Source organism: Ovis aries, chromosome 7, assembly GCF_016772045.2.
Source record: "Ovis aries strain OAR_USU_Benz2616 breed Rambouillet chromosome 7, ARS-UI_Ramb_v3.0, whole genome shotgun sequence".
In the NCBI taxonomy this organism is placed as follows: Eukaryota; Metazoa; Chordata; class Mammalia; order Artiodactyla; family Bovidae; genus Ovis; species Ovis aries.
In genome coordinates, this window is record NC_056060.1 from 43,218,647 (window position 1) to 43,245,646 (window position 27,000).

At 40.0% G+C, this 27,000-nt stretch overlaps 1 long non-coding RNA gene across 1 annotated transcript; it reads right to left on the reverse strand.

The window, feature by feature from the left end:
• On the reverse strand, nt 1-24,886 carry LOC132660036 (uncharacterized). The gene is made up of 2 exons (XR_009601196.1): nt 24,759-24,886; nt 1-20,111 (listed from the first exon to the last, which is right to left on the reverse strand). It is a non-coding gene; the product is annotated as an uncharacterized LOC132660036 (long non-coding RNA).
• Nucleotides 24,887-27,000: the final 2,114 nt, after the last annotated feature.

Genomic DNA, 27,000 nt, shown 5'->3' on the forward strand with positions numbered 1-27,000 from the left:
TTTTTGTTTATTTATTTGGCTGCACTGGATCTTAGTTGCAGCATGTGAGACCTAGTTCCCCAACCAGGGATAGAACCCAGGATCCCTGCGCTGGGAACTCACGAGTCCTAGCCACTGGCCTACTAGGAAAGTCTCTACAATTTTTATTTATTGAATGTGCTCAATATATTTATTAAATGTCTCTTTGAAACTCTGTGTCTGTTTTCTCCATTATTAATTATGAGCCTGGGCTCCCTAACCCCTTGTTTTACATAAGGAGCAGGTAGATTTTAGGTTTAGCTGCTCTTCTGACTTAACCTGAGCTTTCCAGAAAGCAGGGCCTGGGGCGGTTTTTATGTCATTACCTTATTAGGGATGCATGCTCAGGTAGCAGGCATGAGATGCAGGGAGAGTGAGGCAGAAAGGAAAGCAAGCCAACAGAAGGATACTTCATAGTTTTATGCCATTAAATTCAATTGATGCCTTGATACTGTTGGGCCTGTCCCTTAAAAAGCCATGATAAAAGCTGCATGTGGGGTAGGGATAAAGGAGGAAGCATTTACCCATCAGTTTCCTTTTCTAGCGGTCAGGAGTTTGCCCCATGGAGTGTTACTGCTTTCTGCACTTTCAGGATTGCATGTGCGAGTACCAAATAGGGTGTGACCCACACCTCAGCATCAGAAGGGAAGCTAAGGGCTGGAGACAACAGAGGTGCAATATATAGAGAAAGGGGCGCCCTGGCGGGGGGCATCTGCGTGAAGTTTATCTGAGCACACGTCAGTACCAGGTCCCACAGGGGGTTTGAACCAGACCAGGTGAGGTCTGATGCAGGTGTTTGATATGATTGCTATTGACTTTGATCCTGTTCTCTGTTTCCTTATAAAGACAGGAATAAAGACAGTTGATTGTAGTTGTGTTTGACTGTTCTTAACCCATGGTTCCACGGTCATGAGTCTGAAAAGGCTAGGTTGAACGAGTTCAGTATGGAGCCTCCAGGTGATCATACTCCAGCCAGCCAAAACTCACACCTCAATAGATCCTGAGGGTCAGGGTTGATAAGGTTCATCTTCTAATTGATCAGATAACCATCTGTAGCACTGCACAAAAGAGATGTTCTATCTTTTTAACTTGAATTTTAATTATTAAATGCCTGCTATTAAGAATTGAGACACATTTTCAATGCAAAGGTTATGGTTTTACAGCAATGTACTAGGAGGGGTCTTTATAGACTATTAGTCTTACTAATAAATTTTTGCCAGAAATAATGGCTTAAGAAAGAATCCTAATAAAAAATAGTTAATTCTGGCATATGTTTTCAATTCTAATCAGATTCTCTCCATAATTCTGAATGACAGATGTGGTTTCTTCCCCTTCTTCCTTTTAGCAGAACCTTGATTTTGTTTTAGAGGGCTTCCCTGGTGGCTCAGATGGTAAAGAATTTGTCTGCAATGCAGGAGATCCTTGATCTTGTTTTAGTAACCATCTCTTCCCCAGCAAATTAGTGTTGGATCTTGATCGGTCTATGTGTATCCAGGGATCCCATTCAGGTTGCCAGTAATTCATTTGGGTGAATTACTCACCATTTGAACCAGTGAGATATGAAGGGGAGACAGTTGAGGGGCTTTGGGGACACATTATACTTGATCTTAAAAAAGTAAACAAAGATAAGAAATGAGTTTATTGCCACTGGATATTGTTGAATAGGAATGGAATGCTTGGAGCATCTGTAGCCATCTTGTGATAGGAAGAGAACGTGACTGAAGATGAGTCAGATACTCTAATGAGGAATGGTGGAAAAGCTACAAAAATACTAGATTCTTGATGATGTCGTTTAGTCACTAAACTGACCAACTCTGGAACTGCTCAAACTGTGGGTTTGTTAAATGAGAAATAACTCCATTATTATTCAGGCCAGTTGAGTCAGGGTTTCTGTTACTCACAATTGAAAGTATCCTGATGTGGTCGCTGGGAATTCAATGTACAATTAATTTATACCGGAGAGCAAACCAGAAAGGGACACAGCTTAGAATCAGAAGTTCTATGAGAATTTCATTTAAATTTTTCTATGACTTTGGCAGGAAATGAATACTATCTTCTTTTAAAATTTTCTAATCTTATGATTAGATGATCTGTTCCATACCACAAGAACTTTAGAGTCCTGGAGTCTCTGTCACTTAACAAATTAGAATAACCCCAAACATATTTCAAGCTCCAAGGTAGCACTAGTGGTAAAGAACTTGCCTGCCAATGCAGGAGACTTAAGAGACATGGGTTCAATCCCTTGGTCAGGAAGATCCCCTGGAGGAGGGCATAGCAACCCACTCCAGTATTCTTGCCTGGAGAATCCCATGGACAGAGGAGCCTGGAAGGCTATAGTCTGTAGGATCACAAAGAGTCGGACACGGCTGAAGCAAGTTAGCACGCACACAAGTGAACGTATTTCCTGGGGATGATTTTGGTTTTGCCATGGTTCTGCCCAGACAACTGTCCTGGTTAGGCTCTTTAATTTCAATAAGAAAATCATAATTTTACCCTGGGCTCTACTGATTGCCTTTGGATCTGGTTTTAATTAGTGACCCAGAATACAGATACTCCAAGTTTTTGCTAAATATTACAACTTTCAACTCTCTATGGTCCAGGACTTTTCCAAAGCTCAGCTACAAGAATGGAGCTTGCCAACAGGCACAGAATCCTCATTCTACTAGAGATGAGAAACCTTACTCTTGGCCCAAACAGACGATCCAGCAACCACAGCTGTACCGTTATGCCTCCTTCTCTCTCCCATGTCACCCATCAGCCATAAAATTACTTTCTGAAGTTATTTTTTCAACTGAAGAATGGTAAAGAAACAGCCTCTAAATTCTGCATTAAATATAATCCTACTGAAGCCCAGAATCTTAGTGGAGTCCTAGTCAGAGAAACACAGTTTAGCAGCCAAAAAGTAACTTCAAAAAAATGCAAACTCTTAACACGTGTTTCTTAAATAGAGCAAAGGCAATACAAAATTCACAGAATATTTCTTAAAAATCTCAATGATAAGTTCACTGTCTTGATTGTGGTGATAATTTCATGGATGTCTCTTGTCGTTCAGTTGCTCAGCTGTGTCCGACTCTTTGCAACCCCACGGACTGCAGTAACACCTGGCTTCCCTGTCCTTCACTATCTCCTGGAGCTTGCTCAAACTCATGGCCATTGAGTCGGTGATGCCATCCAACCATCTAGGAATATTCTGTAGCCCCGACAAAGAAATGTCCTATAATCAAAGGTACCTCTGGGACAATCCCAGCCATGCAGAGCATAGGTCTGGATTATGCTTCTTCTTGGAGTTGTTTTAAGAAAGTAGGCATTCCTCTGTACTGACGTGGAAACCAACAAGTTGCCTTTTCTTGAGCCTTCTTGCTTTGTTTCTGGTGAGGCAATCTCTATTTAATGAACACACACCAGTACATTATCCCTTAGTTTGCAACTTTTAGTGAACTAAATCTTTAAGTTTGGCCACTGTTCCAATGTTTCAAGGCCAGCCACCTGTGCTCTTGATCTAACAGTCAGAAACAGACCTCAGGTGCACAGTGATGTCAGTCTAGCACAGGGATGAAGAGCAGCATTTCAGGTCCACCATCTGCTCCACCTCCCCACCCGCACTGGCAGTGCCCCCCCCCACCCCATATCTCCATAATGAAACAAGGATTCACATCCTGCCATCTCAGAGTGGTACCAGCATTCATGGAAGAAATTCCAACAACCAAGATTTCAAAGTAAAATAATCCTGATTAACATTTCTCAAACATTATGAAAGAGACAAACAGTCAACAGTAATGTTTCTCAAAACCATTTTGTTCTCCTTGTGCCTCTTTCATTTTTCATGGCTCCCCCAAGCTGCAGCAACATCAGGCTTCCCTGTCCTTCACTATCTCCCGGAGCTTGCTCAAACTCATGGCCATTGAATCAATGCCATCCAACCATCTAAGAGTATTCTGCAGCCTGACCTCTCCTCTGAAAACTCCTTACAGCGTCCCTCCCCCAACCTTATTTCACCCATATGCCTTGGCCTCACATCCTTCCCCTTTCCTCTCAATTAGTCATTCACAGAACCCTGGGGGAAAAGTCTGCAAAGGCAGAACTGTCCTTACAGGATAGATGAGGAGAAGGAATTGTACAAACAAAGCAAAAATACTCCTTAAAAAGCAGGGCAGAGGGAAAAGCCGGCAGCATTCATACAGTAATGCCTTTTATCCTTTACAAATCCCTGTAGGCATCAGGCAGGAGACCACCTCATCTGTTACATCACTGTGTCCTCTTTCTATGACCGCAGGAAAACATTCACGGATCAATATCATGAAAAGCTGTGCTCCACTTTCATGGGTACTGAGAATCTTCTATTGACAGTGCTTCTGTCCCTGCACAGATAATTTGGAAGTCTAGACCCAAATTTACACTATTACCCTAGTAACATGCAGTGTAGTGTCTACAGTATGTAAACTTATGTGTCAGTATCACATCTGGGTTTAATAGCTCCTGTGTTTATTTCTCTCATCTACCAATTCCCTCATCTACTTATAATCTATGTAATTTTACAGATGGTTTCAGATCTATTGCAGCATGAAGTGATGGAATGAATGAATGAATGAAAGAAAAGCTACATATCTTTCCTTCTATCTCTTCCTAATTTACAAGGTTACACTTGCCTTTTCCCTTCCTGTTTTTTTTTTAATTTGAAAATACACTATTTTATTTATTTATTTAAATTAATTTTTTTCCACTTAGGAAATTCTAAGGTTTTTTCTTCCAATTTTATTGAGATATAATTGATAGCACTGTATAAGTTTAAAGAATACAGCATAATAATGAGTTGATTTACATACATCATGAAGTGATTATCACAATATGTTTAGTGGATATCCATCATCTTATATAGGAACAAAGTTAAATTAACAAAAAATATCCCTTGATTTTTCAACCTCAGCTCCACCATACTACAAGGGCTTCCCTAGTGACTCAGTGGTAAAGAATCCATCTGCCAACACAGGAGATGCAACTTTGACCCCTGGGTGGGGAAGACCCCCCTGAAGGAGGTAATGGCAATCCACTCCAGTATTCTTGCCTGGAAAATTCCATGGACAGAGGAGCGTGGTGGACTACAGTCCATGAGTCGAGAGGAGCTGGACACGACTAAGCAACTAAGCATGCATGCACGCCACCATACTACAAACCCATTTCTGTCCCAGGTTCCCTCTGTCTCCCAGAGACCCAGGATCAAAAGCTGGGCATGACCTTTGCCTGCTCCTGTGCTTCCCTCGCAGGCAGTCACTAAGTTCTGCCAGTTCTCACTTCATGTGCTGCTGCACATTCCTTTCCTGTCTCAATGACAGATTCTCATTTGGGCCCTCATCACCTCATGACCAAACCACTGAGATATTTGCATAACTCATTTCCACTGCAGAACTTCTCCACTCCAGAGCATTCTGCAAATGCTTTATTTACCATTATTCCTATCACACCACCTGAAGCATATACATTCCTTTTTTTTCCTCTTGCTTAAATTTAAACCCCAAATCTGAATTTTATTTAAAAAAAGCTTTTAAGATTCTTTCACATCAAAACCATCTTTGAGCTTTTCCAGATAGTCCTTAGGTAACCAAAAAGATTTATCCCTTCACCTTATGAAAGGAGCAATACAAAAATAATAAGGCTTGTTTCATGCTCTTCATAGTTTAATTAGCTCTGTCAATGACACAAGTAACTGGAACCATTACGTCAATGCCCACTTTCTGAATCCAGATGCAAAATGAGCCTTTTCCTTTCTTAAGCAAAAACTAGATTAATCCCCTACTTTGAACATTTTGACCTATGCCAGTCCCTTCTTCCACACTGCGCATTCAGGACAAGGTTATACTTTAAAGGTACTTATTCAAAACTCAGAGCTTATCATAAGCCCATAGCTTATGTTTTTCTCCACCCTTCATCTAAGGCTTATCCACCTTGTTTATCTACTAGGGGCAGCAAACAATAACGAACACATGAGGCCATTTGATTATCACCTATAAAATTCTTGTATTGTCTGCTTCCTACACAGCAGTGGATAACCCTATCTCCCTTCCCTATATAAGCGAATATCATGACATCTAAGAACTGCTTTCAGTTCAGTTCAGTTCATTTCAGTCGCTCAGTCATGTCCGACTCTTCGTGACCCCACGAATCACAGCACCCCAGGCCTCCCTGTCCATCACCAACTCCCGGAGTTCACTCAGACTCACATCCATCGAGTCAGTGATGCCATCCAGCCATCTCATCCTTGGTCGTCCCCTTCTCCTCCTGCCCCCAGTCTCTCCCAGCATCAGAGTCTTTTCCAATGAGTCAACTCTTCGCATGAGGTGGCCAAAGTACTGGAGTTTCAGCTTTAGCATCATTCCTTTCAAAGAAATCCCAGGGCTGATCTCCTTCAGAATGGACTGCTTGGATCTCCTTGCAGTCCAAGGGACTCTCAAGAGTCTTCTCCAACACCACACTTCAAAAGTATCAATTCTTCAGCGCTCAGCCTTCTTCACAGTCCAACTCTCACATCCATACATAGGAAAAACCATAGCCTTGACTAGACAGACCTTAGTCGGCAAAGTAATGTCTCTGCTTTTGAATATGCTATCTAGGTTGGTCATAACTTTCCTTCCAAGGAGTAAGCGTCTTTTAATTTCATGGCTGCAATCAGCATCTGCAGTGATTTTGGAGCCCCCCAAAATAAAGTCTGACACTGTTTCCACTGTTTCCCCATCTATTTCCCATGAAGTGATGGGACTGGATGCCATGATCTTCGTTTTCCGAATGTTGAGCTTTAAGGCAACTTTTCACTCTCCTCTTTCACTTTCATCAAGAGGCTTTTTAGCTCCTCTTCACTTTCTGCCATAAGGGTGGTGTTATCTGCATATCTGAGGTTATTGATATTTCCCCTGGCAATCTTGATTCCAGCTTGTGTTTAGACATGCCCAGTTCTCACTGGCTGATGTTTGACCCTGATGACAATCCTAAAATGATATTATTTGGGGATGACTACATCTTAAGAATAATCAATGTATACTTAGTGCTATATGAATAATAATAATAGACTCTAAATACTCTGTTGTGTGTGTTTGTGCATGTGTGTATATGTGTGTGTGTGCTCAGTAGTGTCTGACCCTGTGAGCCCATGAACTGTAGCCTGCCAGGCTCCTCTGTCCATGGAATTTTCCTGTCAAGAATACTGTAGTGGGTTGCCTTTCCTCCTCCAGGGGATCTTCCTGACCCAGGGATCAAACCTGTGTCCCCTGCATCACCTGCTTCGCAAGGAGAGTCTTTACCACTGAACCACCTGGGAAGCCCAAATACTCTGCTAGCAATAGCTTATTGTCCCCCAGATAGCTCTGACATGCATGTGTGCGTGCATGCTAAGTCGCTTCAGTCGTGTCTGACTCTTTGCAACCCTATGGACTGTAGCCTGCCAGGCTCCTCTGTCCATGGGATTCTCCAGGCAAAAATACTGGACTGGGTTGCCATTTCCTCCTCCAGGGGATCTTCCCAACCCAGGGATCGAGCCCACATCTCTTAAGTCTCCTGCATTAGTCAGGCAGGTTCTTCACCACTAGCACCACATGATTATGTCACAATTAAGACAGGTCAGCGTTAACACTGTTCATGATTTTGACATATTACTTTTTTGAAAGGGCTTTTCTGACTTCTTTTGACACCCCCATAAAAACATCAAAAAATAAATTAATATCCACTTACTCTAAACAATCACACATCTAAAGAAAATTTCAGTAACTCAGACCGAAGCCCATCCTAAAAGAAAACACACCTGCCTACTATTGTACAAAACTAACTTACTGGTGTTGCTGCCACACAACAACACAATTGTTGTTGTTGTTGTGTTGTTCAACACAATTGAACACAATTGTTCAATCTGATTTATAAATAAAATGGACTTGCTGCTGCTACTGCTGCTAAGTTGCTTCAGTCTTGACCGCCTCTATGTGACCCCATAGATGGTAGCCCACCAGGCTCCCCCATCCCTGGGATTCTCCAGGCAAGAACACTGGAGTGGGTTGCCATTTCCTTCTCCAGTGCATGAAAGTGAGATGCGAAAGTGAAGTTGCTCAGTCGTGTCCAACTCTAGCGACCCCATGTTTAGTTCTTTTTTGCTTTCTGCCACAAAGGTGGTGTCATCTGCATATCTGCTGCTGCTGCTGCTGCAAGTCACATCAGTCGTATCCGACTCTGTGCGACCCATAAACGGCAGCCCACCAGGTTCCTCCGTCCATGGGATTTTCCAGGCAAGAGTACTGGAGTGGGGTGCCATTGCCTTCTCCAAAAATGGACTTACTCAAATATAAAAATTTACTCCATTAGAAAAAATATATATACTATATCAAAGTTTTCTCACATCCTTTCATGTCTCTCCAAACTAAATCTCCAGGCCTTTACTCTTAATGAACCATAAAAAAGAAGAAGAAAAACAACCCAGTGGGAGTGTCAGGGTCAAATTGGTTCAGACATTACAAATTTATGGGTGGGAAAAAATTTACCTGAGACCTCAACAGGTGATGAAATGTTACCCAGTGAATAAGTATCATAACTCCAGGAAAACTGAATGATTTTTTTTAATGTCACTTTACTGTTAAAATATTTAAAGAATTATGTCACTGACACATCATTTCTGAAACATAAAATGAGTTACATGGTTTTATAATCAAAACTACCCATTTTCCATTTTTAGTAGGATCTGTCAAAATCCGCATCTTAGTGGGATCTGTCAAAATCCACATCAATCTTCACTGTATAAAACTGTTACATAAAGCCCTATGAGACTTGACTTGACTCTCCCTCCAACGGATTCCATTTGGAACATTCTGGCCTTGTCAGATATGATCAGGTTGATATGTAGTCACAGGTCCAACAGATGTGAGCTGCGATTCTAGAAGGTACCTGGCTCAACTCACCAGCACATGTTATAGATTTAGGAAGCCAAATATACTCAGACTACAATGAAAGCCAGCCTTCAAACTACATAGAACAGAGCCATTTCAGGTGTTCTTAAACACAAATACTGATCTTAAGTTCCAAGACACATACCACAGTCAACTTTGCTAGTAAACATACTGAGGCTTTTCATCTGAATCTTCCAATCTAGACCTCTGTACATCTGACTCAAGGCTCACTAAAAGGCCTCCAGAAGCAGACAGTTTCTGGAAGCCATCAGCTTCCTTACCAACCTTTGATGGATGAAAAAGTGACATCAAGTATATTTTTATATGTTTGGATGAACATACATGGTTGGGTCAAAGGCTTTATCTTTGAACTTGAAATGTATTCTTTGTCTCTTTCTTCTTTACTTATATTCTTTTGCATTAATCTCTTCTTCTCTCTTCTTAACTTCTTCATTTCCCATGAATGTCTCAACTAAATTTGCCTTTCTCAAAGAATAGCAGTGACCACTCACTCTAGTATTCTTGCCCAGGGAAATCCCACAGACAGAGGAGCCCGGCAGGATGCAGTCCATGGGATTGCAAAGAGTTGGACACAACTGAGTGACTAAGCACTAGCACTACCAAACTTTCTAAATATTAATTTTGATATACAGCCTCAAAATTCACTAATACATAGATACTTTTAGCTCTGACACATCTATATTCTTTAATGGGATTCTAAGTCCCTACCAATTAGTTTCTGTTACTGATATTTCTCAGAAACTCAAAGGGATTCAAGAACATCAGAGAACAAGGAAATATGAGACTAATTAGGCAAACTGGTCCAATTATTTTCCCAAAAAGCTATGCAGAATCATTGCACGATTTTTAAAACTCTCCCTGGGATTTTGTCCTCCACAATTAGCACAATTATGGTCAAACTGTTATTGATATCTATTCCCATTAAAAGGGACCTCGAGACAGCCTTTTTGTCCTTACCATTTCAAAATGTGATCTGTTCTTTAGACATGGTAATCTAGTCTTTCCAAGTGTTCAAAGCCATTCTTTTATTTGTTCATATTTCATTGAGTTTTACATGACAACTTACCAAAAATTGTCCATATAGTGGATTTCACCTTTTCACAAGGATTTCTGAACTATGATGAAAGATCCATAATTTATCTCTGACAATGGCCTCATTATCAAGTTTAAAAATGCAAACTTGAGTTGCTTAAGAAGCTAGTATAAATTTGTTGCCTAAAGCATTCTAAAAAATAAAATTGTCCTAGACCATCCAGGATGGAGTCTGATAAGACTTCATGCATTTTACTGCGCTTGGGTAAATACATCAAAAAAGACAAAACGATTAGACAATAAAAGAAATAAAAGTCACCTGGTTAATTAAAACTGATCTAACCAATCCTTTGCGACTTATTCTCCTGACTAGATCTAGACTGACTAAAAATTGAATATAAAATCAGTTCTAATTTTTAAAAAATACTTGCTGTTACTTTCATATATGTTTGTCTTTCTCTACCCTTTACCCACAAACTGTGGAAAATTCTGAAAAGATGGGAATACCAGACCGTCTGATCTCCCTCTTGAGAAATCTATATGCAGGTCAGGAAGCAACGGTTAGAACTGGACACGGAACAACAGACTGGTTCCAAATAGGAAATAGATACGTCAAGGCTGTATATTGTCACCCTGCTTATTTAACTTACATGCAGAGTACATCATGAGAAACGCTGGGCTGGAAGAAGCACAAGTTGGAATCAAGATTGCTGGGAGAAATATCAATAACCTCAGATATGCACGGAGAAGGCAATGCAACCCACTCCAGTAATCTTGCCTGGAAAATCCCATGGATGGAGGAGCCTGGCAGGCTGCAGTCCATGGGGTCACTAAGAGTTGGACACGATTGAGCGACTTCACTTTCACGCATTGGAGAAGGAAATGGCAACCCACTCCAGTGTTCTTGCCTGGAGAATCTCAGGGATGGGGGAGCCTGGTGGGCTGCCGTTTATGGGTCGCACAGAGTCGGATACGACTGATGTGACTTGCAGCAGCAGCAGCAGCAGATATGCAGATGACACCACCTTTGTGGCAGAAAGCAAAAAAGAACTAAAGAGCCTCTTGATGAAAGTCAAAGAGGAGACTGAAAAAGTTGGCTTAAAACTCAACATTCAGAAAACAAAGATCATGGCATCCGGTCCCATCACTTCAGAGCAAATAGATGGAGAAACAGTGGAAACAGTGGCAGACTATTTTGGGGGCTCCAAAGTCACTGCAGATGGTGACTGCAGCCATGAAATTAAAAGATGCTTACTCCTTGGAAGAAAAGTTATGACCAACCTAGACAGCATATTAAAAAGCAGAGACATTACTTTGCCAATAAAGGTCCGTCTCATCAAGGCTATGGTTTTTCCAGTGGTCATGTATGGATATCAGAGTTGGACTATAAAGAAAGCTGAGTGCTGAAGAGTTGATGCTTTTCAACTGTGGTATTGGAGAAGACTCTAGAGAGTCCCTTGGACTGTAAGGAGATCCAACCAGTCCATCCTAAAGGAAATCAGTCCTGAATATCCATTGGAGGAACTGATGGTGAAGCTGAAACTCTAATACTTTGGCCATCTGATGCGAAGAACTGACTGACTAGAAAAGACCCTGATTCTGGGAAAGATTGAAGGCAGGAGGAGAAGGAGATGACAGAGAATGAGATGGTTGGATGGCATCACTGACAATGGACATGAGCTTGAGTAAACTCTGGGAGTTGGTGATGGACAGGGAGGCCTAGCGTGCTGCAGTCCATGGGGTCACAAAGAGTCAGACACAACTGAACTGAACTGAACCCTTTACTGATGACACTGCATCAAAAAGTGACTAAAGCCCTCATGGTAAACTGCTTCCTTAGGAGTTTGAACAAAATTGTGTTTGTTTCTCTCCCCTGCACAGATGGAGATCAATTATGAAGTATTCTCAACCCTTAGAAGGGACAACCCAACTGTACTCCTGGTGGTCGTCACAGGCATGGCCCCGGCAGTGGCCATTCAGGGTGAGCAGTATTCCACTATCAGAGAGACACCTCTGAGGCCCTGTTAGAACCAGGAGTTCAGAATCTTGGCTTTGTCACCCACTGTTGCTTCAGTAACCAAGACCAGGTCTTAGACAACCAAGCATGCATCTCTGGGACTCCTAAGATTTATTTGGAGAAAAACACTGGTAGAAATTAGACATGCAGTCAATAGCCATGAAGACTTGCATATGTGTGTTAATGGACTCACATTTGTGTTTAGCAGCCTTAGACATTGGGACTCACATTTGTGTTTAGCAGCCTTAGACACTTGTAGTTTCCAATTGGAATATATATAATCGGCCTCCCTGACTCAACTCTAAATTTCTCAACTATTCAGTATGAACACGGAGTTTAATTGGTTGATGATAGAATGAAAATAACCTCTAGAGGTTTAAATCTATAGAAATGAAGAACAATTAAAAGTAGGTCAAGAACTTCCTATCTTAACCTGTGTTCCACACAGAAGACCTTGAAAATAATTTTTAAACTGTGTGAGATTAGAAAATGTAGCAATAAGAGGTTAACTGAATTAATATAATTTAATATCCAATGTGATTGTGTGCTGGTGTCCCCTTATTTACCTTTCAGAATATCCAAAAATAAGCTTCTATTTCTGCTTGTTATTCAGAAAGAGTAGCCCAAAAAGAATCTGACCAGACATGGGTTCGATCCCTGATCCAGGAAGATCCCACATGCTGCAGAGCAACTAAGCCTGTGCACCACAAGTACTGAGCCTGTGCTCTAGAGCCTGGGAGCCACAACCACTGAGCCCACGTATTGCAACTACTGAAGCCAGTAGGCCCTAGAGCCCGTGCTCCACAGCAAGAGAGGCCACCACAGATGAGAAGCCTGTGCATCACAACTAGACAAAAGCCCTTGCAACAGTGAACACCCAGCACAGCCAATAAATACATAAATAAATAAAATTACACATATAGCAATAAAAAGGAATGACCAAGAGTGATGGGGTGAATTTGATTTAGCTACTGACTTTTATGATTCTGATTCTGACATTTAACTTCCTTCCAAGTGTATTTCCTCATCTGCTAAACGAGGATCATATTTGTCTGTGACTCTCAGAGTTGTTATAAAAGCATACATAACATTTAAAGGTATTTTATAATGTAAACTATTCTATATTAGAAATGTTTGAGCACTCCTTCAGTCAATGAATGCATTTTAAGCAGTATTCATTTGTGGGCCATTTGCTATCACTGGGGAAAAAAAAAAAAAAAAAGATGGTCCTCTGTGGGGCAAATTTATACAGATAAGGTCACTGTTTGCAAAACTATATTGAAAACAGAGTCCTCTGCATAAAGTAGTCCTGAGGGTAAAGCCATTATTTCAACACAGAAACATTCAGCTATAATTCCTGCAGCATTTCCAAAAATGGAAGGGAAACCAGCATGTTGGGATCTTTGGAAGGTACAGCTGGCTCAGGCCAACAGCTTACCTGTTTGCTTTGATTTCAACTCCTGGCTCAGAGCAGGCAGTATTATCCCTGTTGATGTCGACAGATACCACTCACTGCTAACCTCATGCTAATACAGAGGAAGCATTGCCATTTGGGAAGCAATTTTTACAGACTAGGTCACAAAGTTGAATGGATTAAGCAATACATGTCAGAAAAAATTTTGTAAAGAAGTTCTATGCACAGGACATGAGACATTTATAGACTCCCAAAACTTTCAAATATTTCCTGTCTGTTTTTGTTTAACTTATTACTATGCAATGCAGTTTGGTATTTGACAAATACAAATCCAGCTAAGAAAAAGAAACAATTTTTTTTACTTTTCCTGGTAAGTGAAGCAGGGAAAAGCCACAGGGCAGGCTTAAAGTCTTTTAAACTCAGGATAATATGAGAATCAGAGAACCAGAAAAAGTGTCAGAGAGATGTTTAGATGGCAGACATCTAGAAGATCTTCTATTTTGTCTTAAAAGATTTTTCAAAGATGGATATTCTATTGTCACCTCAAGTGGTCTAATGTTTGAGCTCTCTTAGATCAACAGAGCTTCTCTTTGCCTGAGCTCTCCTTTACTTCAAGTTCAGCAAATACTGCATCTCCACTGAGGAGAAAACAACTGTCTAGCATTATCCCCTTGACTACCACTGATATAGAATGCTGCTGTATATTTATATACAAATGTGCAAAACCTACATGGCACGTTCATGAAAATAATGGGGAAAGATTATCCCACCCATCTCTTCTGGGTGGGTGCTTGTCCTGGCAGGCAGAGGATGCCTTAGGGTGAGAAAGGTGTTCTTACATCCTTTATGAATTCAGTCTGAGCCAGAGCAACCTGGCAAGCCCCCATTGGCCATTTTGGCTGCAACTCCTTGTTTGGTGTACAGATTCAACAACTGTATGGAATACTTCTTCAGTACTTGAGGATAATCAGTGTCCCAGCTCGGCTTTCTATCAACAACAGTGTCCCACATCTGTTTGTGTTTTACAAAGTTCTTTTGACATTATCTCTTTTAATTCCTTTAAGAATCACCTAAAGAGATATTTCTATTTCATGGATAAGGAAATTTAGATAAAGAAGCTTAGATCGGTTAAAGTACTTGGCTAATAAGTGGTGAGGCTTATTTTCACATCCAGTCTGTGTGCTTGCTGCTCTGTCTTCATTCCCCAGCTTAGACATATCAGCTTTGAGGGCCATTTTCCATCCATCTATTTCTCCCCACTCACAGTTATCTTTGTAGAACCCTCAGTCCCACGTCTTTTTAGAGTTTGGAGCTCCAAAAGCCAGGCACCAGCATTTATATCAGCTCATGAGTCAACAGCCTTTATGGAGTCCTTGGTGAGAGAATCCTAAGAACCAAAAGGCACAGCTCCTGAGCTTGGGGGAAGCATTGTTTTCAAGCTGACAGGAATGTCATTGTTACTAAAGCTTGCCTATGTTTGCTTCTCTTGTGAATGTGAGTTACTTTTTAACACTACGATTTGACACTGTTCATCAGAATGTTAATACCATACTTTCCCTCAGTTTTCCTCAATTTAGACCTTTAGTATTCCATTTTAGATCCTAAATGACTATTTCAAAATAATCCTTTATCATATTCATTTTAATTCTTTTTCTAACATTCAATGAACAACTTTCTCCTTATCCTGCCTGATTTAGAGGTACCTACAGATTTAGCCAATATAGGTTCAATACTTGATTTCAAGTCATGCGGGTCATCTCTCTGAGATCTTCTACTAATGACAGAATCTCTCGGTAAGGGGGTTAAGATGAGTTAGGTTATGTCTCTCAATCCACTGGAGTGGGAGTCAGCAAAATTTTTCTGTAAAGGGAAAGAAAGTAAATATTTTAGGTCTTGTAGGCCAGATGTTCTCTGTTACAACTGTTCAACTCTGCCCTCATAGCACAGAAGTAGCCACTGACAATACATAAGTAAACAGGCATGGTTGCTGTGTTCCAATATGGCTTGATGTATAGATACTAAAGTCTGAATTTCATATAATTTTCACAAGTCACAAAGTATTATTTTCCTTTTGATTTTTTTCTGACCATTTAAACATTTAAAAATTATTATTAGCTCACAGACTATACAAAGGCAGACTGCTGCTGCTGCTGCTGCTGCTAAGTCGCTCCAGTCGTGTCCGACTCTGTGCGACCCCATAGATGGCAGCCCACCAGGCTCTGCCATCCCCGGGTTTCTCCAGGCAAGAACACTAGAGTGGGCTGCCATTTCCTTCTCCAATGCATGAAAGTAAAAAGTGAAAGGGAAGTCGCTCAGTCGTGCCTGACTCTTAGCGACCCCATGGACTACAGCCTACCAGGCTCCTCCATCCATGGGATTTTCCAGGCAAGAGTACTGGAGTGGGTTGCCATTGCCTTCTCCAAAGGCAGACTAGGATTTGTAAAGTTGCTAGCCCTGACATAGAGATCAATACTTATATTAACATACTGAGAACTAGCTATGTATCTGATAAGAGGTTAATACCCAAAATATATAAAGAACTCATACAATTCAATAGTAAAAATATCCAATTAAAAATGGGAAGAAGAAGTGAACAGACATTTTTCTAAAGAAGAATAACAGATGGCCAACAGGTATATAAAAAGGTCCTTGACATCACTAATCATCAGGGAAATGCAAACCAAAATCACAATGAGATATCTCCTCACACCTGTTAGAATGGCTATCATCAAAAACATGAGAAATAAGCATTATCAAGGAACTGGAGAAAAGGGAAAGTGAATGTTGATGGGTATGTAAATTAGTGCAGCCATTATGGAAAACAGTATTGAGTTTCCTCAAGAAAATTAAAAATAGAACTACCATATGATCTAGCAATTCAACTTCTGGATATGTATCTGAAGGAAATGAAACTAGCATATCCAAGAGATATCTGCACCCCCATGGTCACTGCAATATTATTTATAACAGCTAAGACATGGAAACAACATAAGCGTTCACTGACAGATGAATGGCTAAAGAAAATATGGTATACCTACAATAGAGTATTATTCAGTCATAAAAACAAGGAAATTCTGCCATTTGCAACAACATGGAGGGAACTTCAGACCATTATGCTAAGTGAAACAACACAGAGAAACACAAATACTGTATGATCTCGTTCATATTTTCTATGATCCAGATTCATAGAAACAGAGAATAAACTGGTGGCTACCAGAGGCTGGGGGTGGGGAGGCGGTGGAAAAAATCAGTGAAGGTGGTCAATATATAAAACTCCAGGTATAAGATGAATAGAGTCTGAGATGCAAAGTACAGCATGGTGGGACTTCCCTAGTGGTCCAGTGGCTAAGAATCCATGTGCTCATTGCAGGGGCCCGGGTTTGACCTGTGGTCAGAGAACTAGGCACTGTTCTCTGTAACTAGTTCACATGCCACAGCTAAAGATCCTGCATGCTATAGAAGGAACATACCTCAACATAATAAAAGCCATATATGATAAACCCACAGCAAACATTATCCTCAATGGTGAAAAATTGAAAACATTTCCCTAAAGTCAGGAATAAGACAAGGGTGCCCACTCTCACAACTACTATTCAACATAGTTTTGAAAGTTTTAGCCACAGCAATCAGAGAAGAAAAAGAAATAAAATGAAACTGAACTGGAAAATAAGAAGTAAAACTCTCACTGTTTGCAGATGACATGATCCTCTACATAGAAAACCCTAAAAACACCACCAGAAAATTACTAGAGTTAATCAATGAATATAGCAAAGTTGCAGGATATAAAATTAACACACAGAAATCCTGTCCATTCCTACACACTAACAATGAGAAAACAGAAAGAGAAATTAAGGAAACAATTCCATTCACCATTGCAATGAAAAGAATAAAATACTTAGGAATAAATCTACCTAAAGAAACAAAAGACCTATATATAGAAAACTATAAAACACTGGTGAAAGAAATAAAAGAGGACACAAATAGATGGAGAAATATACCATGTTCATGGATCAGAAGAATCAATATGGTGAAAATGAGGATACTACTCAAAACAATCTATAGATTCAATGCAATCCCTATCAAGCTACCAACAGTATTTTTCAGAGAACTAGAACAAATAATTTCATAATTTGTATGGGAATACAAAAAACCTTGAATAGCCAAAGCAATCTTGAGAAAGAAGAATGGAACTGGAGGAATCAACCTGCTTGACTTCAGACTATACTACAAAGCTACAGTCATCAAGACAGCATGGTACTGGCACAAAGACAGAACTATAGGTCAATGGAACAAAATAGAAAGCCCAGAGATAAATCCACACACCTATGGACACCTTATCTTTGACAAAGGAGGCAAGAATATACAATGGATTAAAGACAATCTCTTTAACAAGTGGTGCTAGGAAAACTGGTCAACCACTTGTAAAAGAATGAGACTAGAACACTTTCTAATACCATACACAAAAATAGACTAAAAATGGATTAAAGATCTAAATGTAAGACCAGAAATTATAAAACTTCTAGAGGAAAACATAGGCAAAACACTCTCTGACATAAATCACAGCAAGATCCTCTATGACATACCTTCAAGAGTAATGGAAATAAAAGCAAAAATAAACAAATGGGACCTAATTAAACTTAAAAGCTTTTGCACAATGAAGGAAACGATCAGCAAGGTGAAAAGACAGCCTTCAGAATGGGAGAAAATAATAGCAAATGAAGCAACTGACAAAGAATTAATCTCCAAAATATACAAGCAGCTCATGCAGCTCAATTCCAAAAAAATAAATGACCCAATCAAAAAATGGGCCAAAGAACTAAACAGACATTTCTCCAAAGAAGACAAACAGATGGCTAACAAACACATAAAAAGATGCTCAACATCACCCATTATCAGAGAAATGCAAATCAAAACCACAATGAGGTACCATCTCACTCCGGTCAGAATGGCTGCTATCTAAAAGTCTACAAACAATAAATGGTGGACAGGGTGCAGAGAAAAGGGAATCCTCTTACACTGTTGGTGGGAATGCAAACTAGTACAGCCACTATGGAGAATAGTGTGGAGACTCCTTTAAAAACTGGAAATAGAACTGGATATGACCCAGCAATCCCACTGCTGGGCATACACACTGAGGAAACCAGAATTGAAAGAGACACGTGTACGTACCCCATTGTTCATCACAGCACGGTTTACAATAGCTAGGACATGGAAGCAACCTAAATGTCCATCGGCAGACAAATTGATAAGACAGCTGTGGTACATATACACAATGGAATATTACTCAGCTATTAAAAAGAAGGCATTTGAATCAGTTCTAATGAGGTGGATGAAACTGGAGACTATCACACAGAGGGAAGTAACTCAGAAAGAAAAACACCAATGCAGTATATAAACACATATATATGGAATTTAGAAAGATGGTAACAATGACCTCATATGTGAGACAGCAAAAGAGATCCAGATATAAAGAACAAATTTTTGGACTCTGTGGGAGAAGACAAGGGTGGGATGATTTGAGAGAATAGCATTGAAACATGTATATTACCATATGTGAAATAGATCACCAGTCCAAGTTCAATGCATGAAACAGGGCACCCAAAGCTGGTGCACTGGGATAACCCTGAGGGATGGGATGGGGAGGGAGGTGGGTGGGGGGTTCAGAATGGGGAACACACGTACATCCATAGCTGATTCATGTCAATGTATGGCAAAGCCCATTACAATATTGTAAAGTAATTAGCCTCCAATTAAAATAAATTAATTAATTTTTTTTAAAAGATCCTACATGCTGCAACTAGGACCCAGTGCAGTCAAATACATAAACATTTAAAAAATAATAAAGCACTGCATGGTGACTAAAGTTAATAATACTCTATCACACTTAAAAGATGCTGAGAGACTAGATTTTTAAAGTTCTCATTATAAGGACACAAAATTCATAACTAAAGTGATGGATGTTAACTAAACTTACTGTGGTGATCATTTTGTGATATATAAACATATCATATCATCATGTTACATATCTAAAATGAATACAATGTTATATGCCAGTCATATTTCAATAAAACTGGGAAAAGATAAAAAGCCTACTCTCATCTTCATATATTCTATTAATTTTACATACAAGTATACAGTCTAGATGATATATTCTTATGGAAAGCCATTAAAACATGAATGAATAAAAATAATTTATAAATTTTAGATGCCCATGGTAATTGAGCCTATTCTAAACAGTATCATTCATACATTGATCAGTTCAGTTCAGTTCATTTCAGCCGCTCAGTCGTGTCCTACTCTTTGCAACCCCATGGAATGCAGCATGCCAGGCCTCCCTATCTATCACCAACTCCCAGAGTTTATTCAAACTCACGTCCATCGAGTCAGTGATGCCATCCAACCATCTCATCCTCTATTGTCCCCTTCTCCTCCTGCCTTCAATCTTTCGCAGCGTGAGGGTCTTTTCTAGTGAGTCAGTTCTTTGCATCAGGTGGCCAAAGTACTGGAGTTTTACCTTCAGCATCTGTCCTTCCAATGAGTATTCAGGACTGATTTCCTCTAAGATGGACTGGTTGGATCTCCTTGCAGTCCAAGGGACTCTCAAGAGTCTTCTCCAACACCACAGTTTAAAAGCATCAATTCTTCAGGCGTTCAGCTTTCTTTATAGTCCAACTCTCACATCCATGCGTGACTACTGGAAAAACAATAGCTTTGACTAGACAGAACTTTGTTGGCAAAATAATGTCTCTGCTTTTTATACATTGATAGATAAATATCTATACATGTACATTGATAGATATTACATAGATAGATAGTCATTGCTTACCAAAGAAGCATTTGTTAAGTGCTTGCTATAGCTTAGATGAAAGACACAGGAAGAATAAATATGCACTCACTACCTTTAATATTTTGGTGAAAGAAGCTTATATTAAATACACAAATAAATCTTCCTAGCTCATAATCTGAACAAAAGCAGGCTAGGATTTGGCAAGGTTTGCTATCCCTGATGTGAAAATCAATACTTGTATTAACATACTGTGAACAATATTTACAAAGTAATGTGTTTACAAATTAAAGTCCCACCTGGCCTTTTTTATGTTCCCTGAGATTGAGTTTCTTTATCTTGAACTCATTTCCATCACTCTTTTTATTAACTTGAACACTAATGCACCTACTTTATAAAGAAGTACCTAGTTTTCTTCTTTACTAATGGCAAGAAATGCCTCTATGAAGCTGCATAAAACCACTGAAATGAGAATATTAACAGGTTTAGCCTTCTCAATTTGAATATGCCTGGAAATGAACTTGAACAAATCCCTGAGAGGAAACGTCTTTGATAGTTTCCAGGCAAGTGATTGCTGACATTTTTACATTACCAAGCACAGTATGGCTCAGTGTAAAGAATCCATCTGCAATGCAGGAGATGCGGGTTAAATCCCTGGGTCAGAAAGATCCCCTGGAGAAGGAAATGGCAGCCCACTCCAGTATTCTTGCCTGAGAAATCCCATGGACAGAGGAGCCTGGCGGGCTACATACAGTCCATGAGATTGCAAAGAGTCAGACACGACTAAGCAACTAAACCACAACACTGTGAACTAGGGACAACTAACTACAACTTCATGAAAGTTATATGAAAGTTACAGATACACAAACCCTGTCAGTTTCCCAGGTAGCAAAATCACTAGAATCAAATCCTAAAGCCCAGAGGCAGAAACTAAGAAAAATATCTTTAATGAAATAAGTTTCAAATTCAACCAAGAAACAACTTGCTCCTGTCAAGTTTGATTACAGTTTGCTCCGGTTAGGTATATTCATTTATTCAAATTAGGCTTCAGATTTTCATATTTCCCTTTTCCCTCCAAACTTTGGCTTCATGAAATGTCCACAGAAAGAAATATATGAAAAGCTGTTTGACTCCACGTTACTAGTAAACAGCTCCAGGCAGTGAGCAACGTCCACTCCCCTTGTTGCCCTTGGCTTGGGCATCTGAGCAGCCACGTCAGCCTCTCCTTTCCATCTTAGGTAATTTTAATCCAGCCCCACAGTCCAGATTCATGGTACCTGGCTTCTAGTTTGGTTACACGCCTCTGTGAACAAAGTTAAATAAATGATTCAGATTCAGGACAGTAAACTTTGGACGAATCTTTTCTCAAGAAGAATTTCCAGGTGGTAGGATAAACTGGAGAGAAGGATAAAGAAATAGAGAAATTACCTGTGGAGGAAAGTGTAAAGTGGCCTCCAAGACTACCAGCCTCATTAGGACTTTGGACCCCAAAGCACTACACTCTGAAAAAATGAAAAATCTGCATCTTGTGGCTATAGCTATTTTGGACTTTGGCTATGATATCTGGATCAGGCTGTTGTCTAACCTTCCCTTTTCTCTTAGCCCATTTCTAGGCATTTTCACTAGCCCATTTCTTCCAGTGGAAGAAGCCTCAATAGAGAAAAAAGCTTTCAAGCTCAAAGATATTTATTATAATATAATTATGACAGAAAAAGAAAAACCTAAATAGATAAACATGTGGGGGTGAAGTGAAGTGAAAGTCGCTCAGTCGTGTCCGACTCTTTGCAACCCCATGGGCTATACAGTTCATGGAATTCTCCAGGCCAGAATACTGGAGTTGGTAGCCTCTCCCTTCTCCAGGGGATCTTCCCAACCCAGGGATCAAACCCAAGTCTCCTGCATTGCAGGTGGATTCATTACCAGCTGAGCCACAAGGGAAGCCCAAGAACACTGGAGTGGGTAGCCTATCCCTTCTCCAGGGATCTTCCTGACCCAAGAATCGAACCAGGGTCTCCTGCATTGCAGGCGGATTCTTTACCAACTGAGCTATCAGGGAAGTGGGGGAGACTAAGTTAACTAAGCAGTACATACTCAATGAGCAGTGTAAGTATTTATAATACAAGAAAAAATTTAAAAAGCTGGATATGAAATTGCATGTGTAATATGATTCCCACTAATAAAAAGGATATTCACATAGAAAACATGGGAAGAAAACATTACAAATAATAATTATCTTGCTCTTTATACTATTATGCATTTGATATGTACTATTTCACATGCATTGGTACAATCAGAGAGAAAACATATGGAAAGCCTAGTGAGCTACTGCTTAGAGAAAAAAGCTGAACTTTTTTCCAAGCTAAAGTTGCATGGAAAAAATGGGTGCAATTATTTTAAAAACTTCTACATCAAGAGCATCAAAGTTAAATACCAACAGGAGTCAAACACAGCATAAACAAATAAAAGAAACTGCACTGGGACAGTTTTCAAGTTGGCAAGCTCCTGCCCCTTCTGAGGGGGACCACCTCTTCTTCACTCTTGACATTTGAGAATTTATTTAAAGTTTTCAAGAAAAATTCTAAGTATGGATTTCATGCGAAATCTCTTCATTTTTGCATGTTAAATCTGAATTTAAATTATAAATGTATTTCACCGGCCAGATGATTTTTTTGGCCCCAAAGCTGCCCATTTGCATCTTCTGCTCTATATCTGAATAAGCACAAGCGCACACACATCAATAGATGTTAAAGACAGTCCAACCAAAATGGACCTGAAAACTCTAGAAAACAAAAAGTCCATATCCTGTGGATTTAGCTATTTTGGGCTTTGCTTCCATAGAAGCAAAATCTTCTTTAATATGCATGGATGCTTGTATAATGAAAACATTAAAGCATTACTTTTCACTGAAGTACAGAGTTTATCTTTTTTGAAGCTTTCTCGGGATGTGGAGATTCTTTTCATCTTTCTCTACATATTATAGCCATTAAATTAAACTTTTAATTGTTCTTGTAAGGATGTTACAGACAATGCTGGTGGAATTATACATACAAGACAAAGACACCAGCACGAAAAATGACAACTCTGCAAAGTGGACTATGTAAAACGGATGTCACGTTAACTCAACGTGGCTGCCTACTCACTCTCTCTCTCCCCATACCCTTGACCTCGTCCCACCACAACCCAATCAGTGGAGGGAATCGTGTCCCTTGAGCCTACTGACAAAATCACAAAAGTGTAGCCTAGGAGGGGAGGGAACAGGAGGGAAGTCACTAGGCTTATGAGAACTTATGATAATGTAGGAAGAGTTGACAACTAGGAAAAAGTGAAAGGTTTTACATCCTACCCCAAATTCTTTTAATAATTCTACTTGGAAAGTTGAGCTGTTTCTCCAGACATTTAAAAAAGGGAATGAAAAAACCATCTGCAATTCTACTCAAGACAGTGTTGCAGATGTTGGAGAAAAAGCATAAGGGAAGTGAGATTTGCTCTTCTAGAAATACAAGTGCTGTTAAGGGCCCTTTTACTTTGCTTTATATGTTCCTCATAAGATCAAAGGGATAGCTCAAGTTTCACTTTGTGCTCAGGGGTGGCATGCCCTGTTATGTCAGGAGTCATATTTTCATCCATTCTTTTGCTTCTCCTTGAGAATGTACCCTGTTTTCTGGCCTATTCTAAGAGCCCCTGGGAAGCTTCCTGCTTGGCATAACAAGAAAGTGTTTGAGAAAGTGGGCTTTCAGGGAGTCGTGGGGCACTGCAGTGGGCAGGGGGTAGTGAGATGAAGTGGTTAAGGGTTTGCATGCTTTTGAACTTCTGCCAGGACTGCTTGATATTCTCTGGTATTTCCTCTGAAAGATTATTATGGTTTGTCACAGTGATGCACTGTTAAACGTTTAACAACTTGTTCTCTGAGGAAAAGAACCCTTATCTATATAGTACTTGCTCATTTTTCTGGTGTAAATGCTCCCACCATAGCTGATTTCACTAAATGCAGAGCCAGGAAGAGAAATGCACAATGGGCTCCTCCAGCTCACCCTTGTCTGTCTTCTGCTCCATCTTCATCTCACCAGAGTGTCTGAGGCTTTCCGGTAGGGATGCTCAGCCTGTAAGAAGTGCCTGCTGTGAAGAAACCCACTCTATCCTCTGTTGTTGTTTTAACTGCCATTGTTCAGACAGTTTTTGTGATCTTTTTCAGCTGATCACATTGTTGAACAATTTTATGTTGCCTCTATCTCTCTCTTCTTACAGTTTTCATTTTATTGATTTAATTTCTTTACCACTGTTTATCTCAGCAGGGAAACACTGAATCTAAAATTGCCCCTTCTCTGAAAAAGGTACAGAGCTCACACCATGGTAGACACTAAAAGGTCCTCTTGTACTCAATTTGGGACTCACTCTGGGACCAAAGCTTAGTTGCCTCCTGAGAGAGAAATGATATTAGTTATGCTGTGCAGATTGGCAATGTGCAATTGATGAGTCAGCTGCTGCGGCAGTACTACTATGTTTTTAGACACGGCCATCTCAGTAACTTGGAATAACAAATATTTATTTCTCACTCACAGTCTGCAGGTCCGCGGCAGCTGCTCCTCTTCAGGCTGAATGTAGGTTTCAGCACGCAGGTCCATCCTGTACATCTTCTTCCAGGGCCCACAATGAAGGACCACAGGCTTCTAGGGCTTGATCTAACTGCAGAGTTCCTAAAGCTGGTGCTTAGAACTGTCACGTGGACTTCTTTGTCCATGTCCCACTGGCCAGAGCAAGTCACATGGCCAAGCCCATCATCAATGGGGAAGTAGACTCCACCCTAAAGGGAAGGGGAATGAGACGGGAACATCTGCTAAGCGACGCTCCATTACAGCAACTCTTGAAGGTACTGAGTGCTCGATGAAGGTGCTCTGTGAGCTAGTTTCTCCTGGAGGGGCTCCCGAGGTGAGAAGGAAAAGGGCAGACAATAAAAGGGTGGAAAAACCACAAAATGAGCAGCTTGCTATATAATTCCCTGGGAGGAAATCCCTCACATCTGACCACCTCAAAGTATACGACAAGGAAAGTGGGTTGAAAGGGCTGCCCTCGGCGCGGTGGATCCTCATTGTAAGGGGTTGCCAGCTTATATGCATAACTTGGCGGGGGGGTGGAGGGGCTCTCTTTAAGAAAAGAAATATGAAATTACAAATATAAAATTAGATTTTAAAGTTTTTATTTAAAGTGAGAAAATAAACCACAAATCACACATTTTGAAAAAAATTGATAATTACCAAAAAATCCCCAAAGCCAGAAAAAGGATATTTTAATCAACAAACTATCTGACATGCCTCTATAATATTGTCCTAGATTTTCTGCCTACAAATATTTTGATAGTCTTGGACAACAACTTGGTAATATCACATGTTAAGAGAATAGATTCATTTTTTAGATTTTTTTCCTATTTCATTGAAGTATAGCTGATTTACAATGTCGTGTTAGTTTTTCCTGCACAGCAAAGTGGTTGTTACATGGTCATATGTACATACACATATATACATTATTTTTCATATCTTTTCCATTATTACAAGGTATTAAATATAGTTCCCTGTTTTATAAAGTAGGGTCTTGTTGTTTTTCCAAAGAATAGATAGGTTTAGTCATTCCTCTAACATGAAAGTGTCTGACTCTATCTCAAACGTATTTTTCCTCTACAACCCTCACACTCCGGCTCAGGCACCCTGAGCCATGTTCACAGGATGATGACACCACTGGCCCTGGACCTTCACACTGAAAGAATTAACACACTGATTAGGGAGAGTATTCCTGGAAATAACCCAAAATGTCTATCGACTGATGAATGGATTAACAAAATGGAGCACTATTCAGGCACAAAAAGGAATTATGTACTGATTCATGCTAAAATGTAGATAAGCCTTGAAAACACTGTGCTAAGTGAGGAAAGCCAGACACAACAGGCACATATATTATATGATTCCACTTATATGAAGTGTCCAGAATAAACAAATTCAGAAACAGAAGATATTTAGGAAGGGATTTAGGAGTCGGCTGGTGAGAGGAAGGGAGAGAATAGGTAGGGACTACTGATGTGGTTTCTTTAGGGGAGGGACGAAAATGTTCTAGAATTAAAGAGCTATGATAGTTTCACAACCTTAGGAACATATTAAGTCACTGAACTATATGCTTTTAAAAGGTCAAGTTTATGCTAAACTTAAAAATTTTAAGATTATTCCTAAAAGCCACTCTTATATTCAAACAGCCAGAAATAAGTGTACCGTGAATACCTGCAAACTATATAAATATATCTCACTGAACCCAAACTCAACATATATCTTTAATTTAACATCCTTTTAGCCAGACCCCAAAATATCCTTGGCTGCCACGTGATACAAAGGGGTGGTTATAGCAGTTAGCATAGAAAGAGACACTGGTTTTACTCTTGCAAATTGTACAAAACCACATGACCAGGTCAACGTATCATTAGGGCCCTGGACCATCCTTACATGCCAAGCACCCACCCAACTTCCCCACCCCCAGTGTCAGCCACACACATTTAAATTTTAGAAAACGGTCAAGCAGTCCTGAATATTTTTACACAGCTTCTTGAAGGCAAACGAAGCAACAATTTCTCAGCTAAGCTATTAAATCCTATTTACATTGTACCTGAATGTCTAAAACGACAGACTTCCCCTTTGAAAAAAGACAGCTTTAAATAAGGTTTCTTTTCCTTGTTCAGAACGTTGCAAATTTTCCCCTTCTTCATGAAACAGAGGGTAAGCTCTGATTAGAATCCCTCTCAAGGGTGTCTGACCTTGCCCAG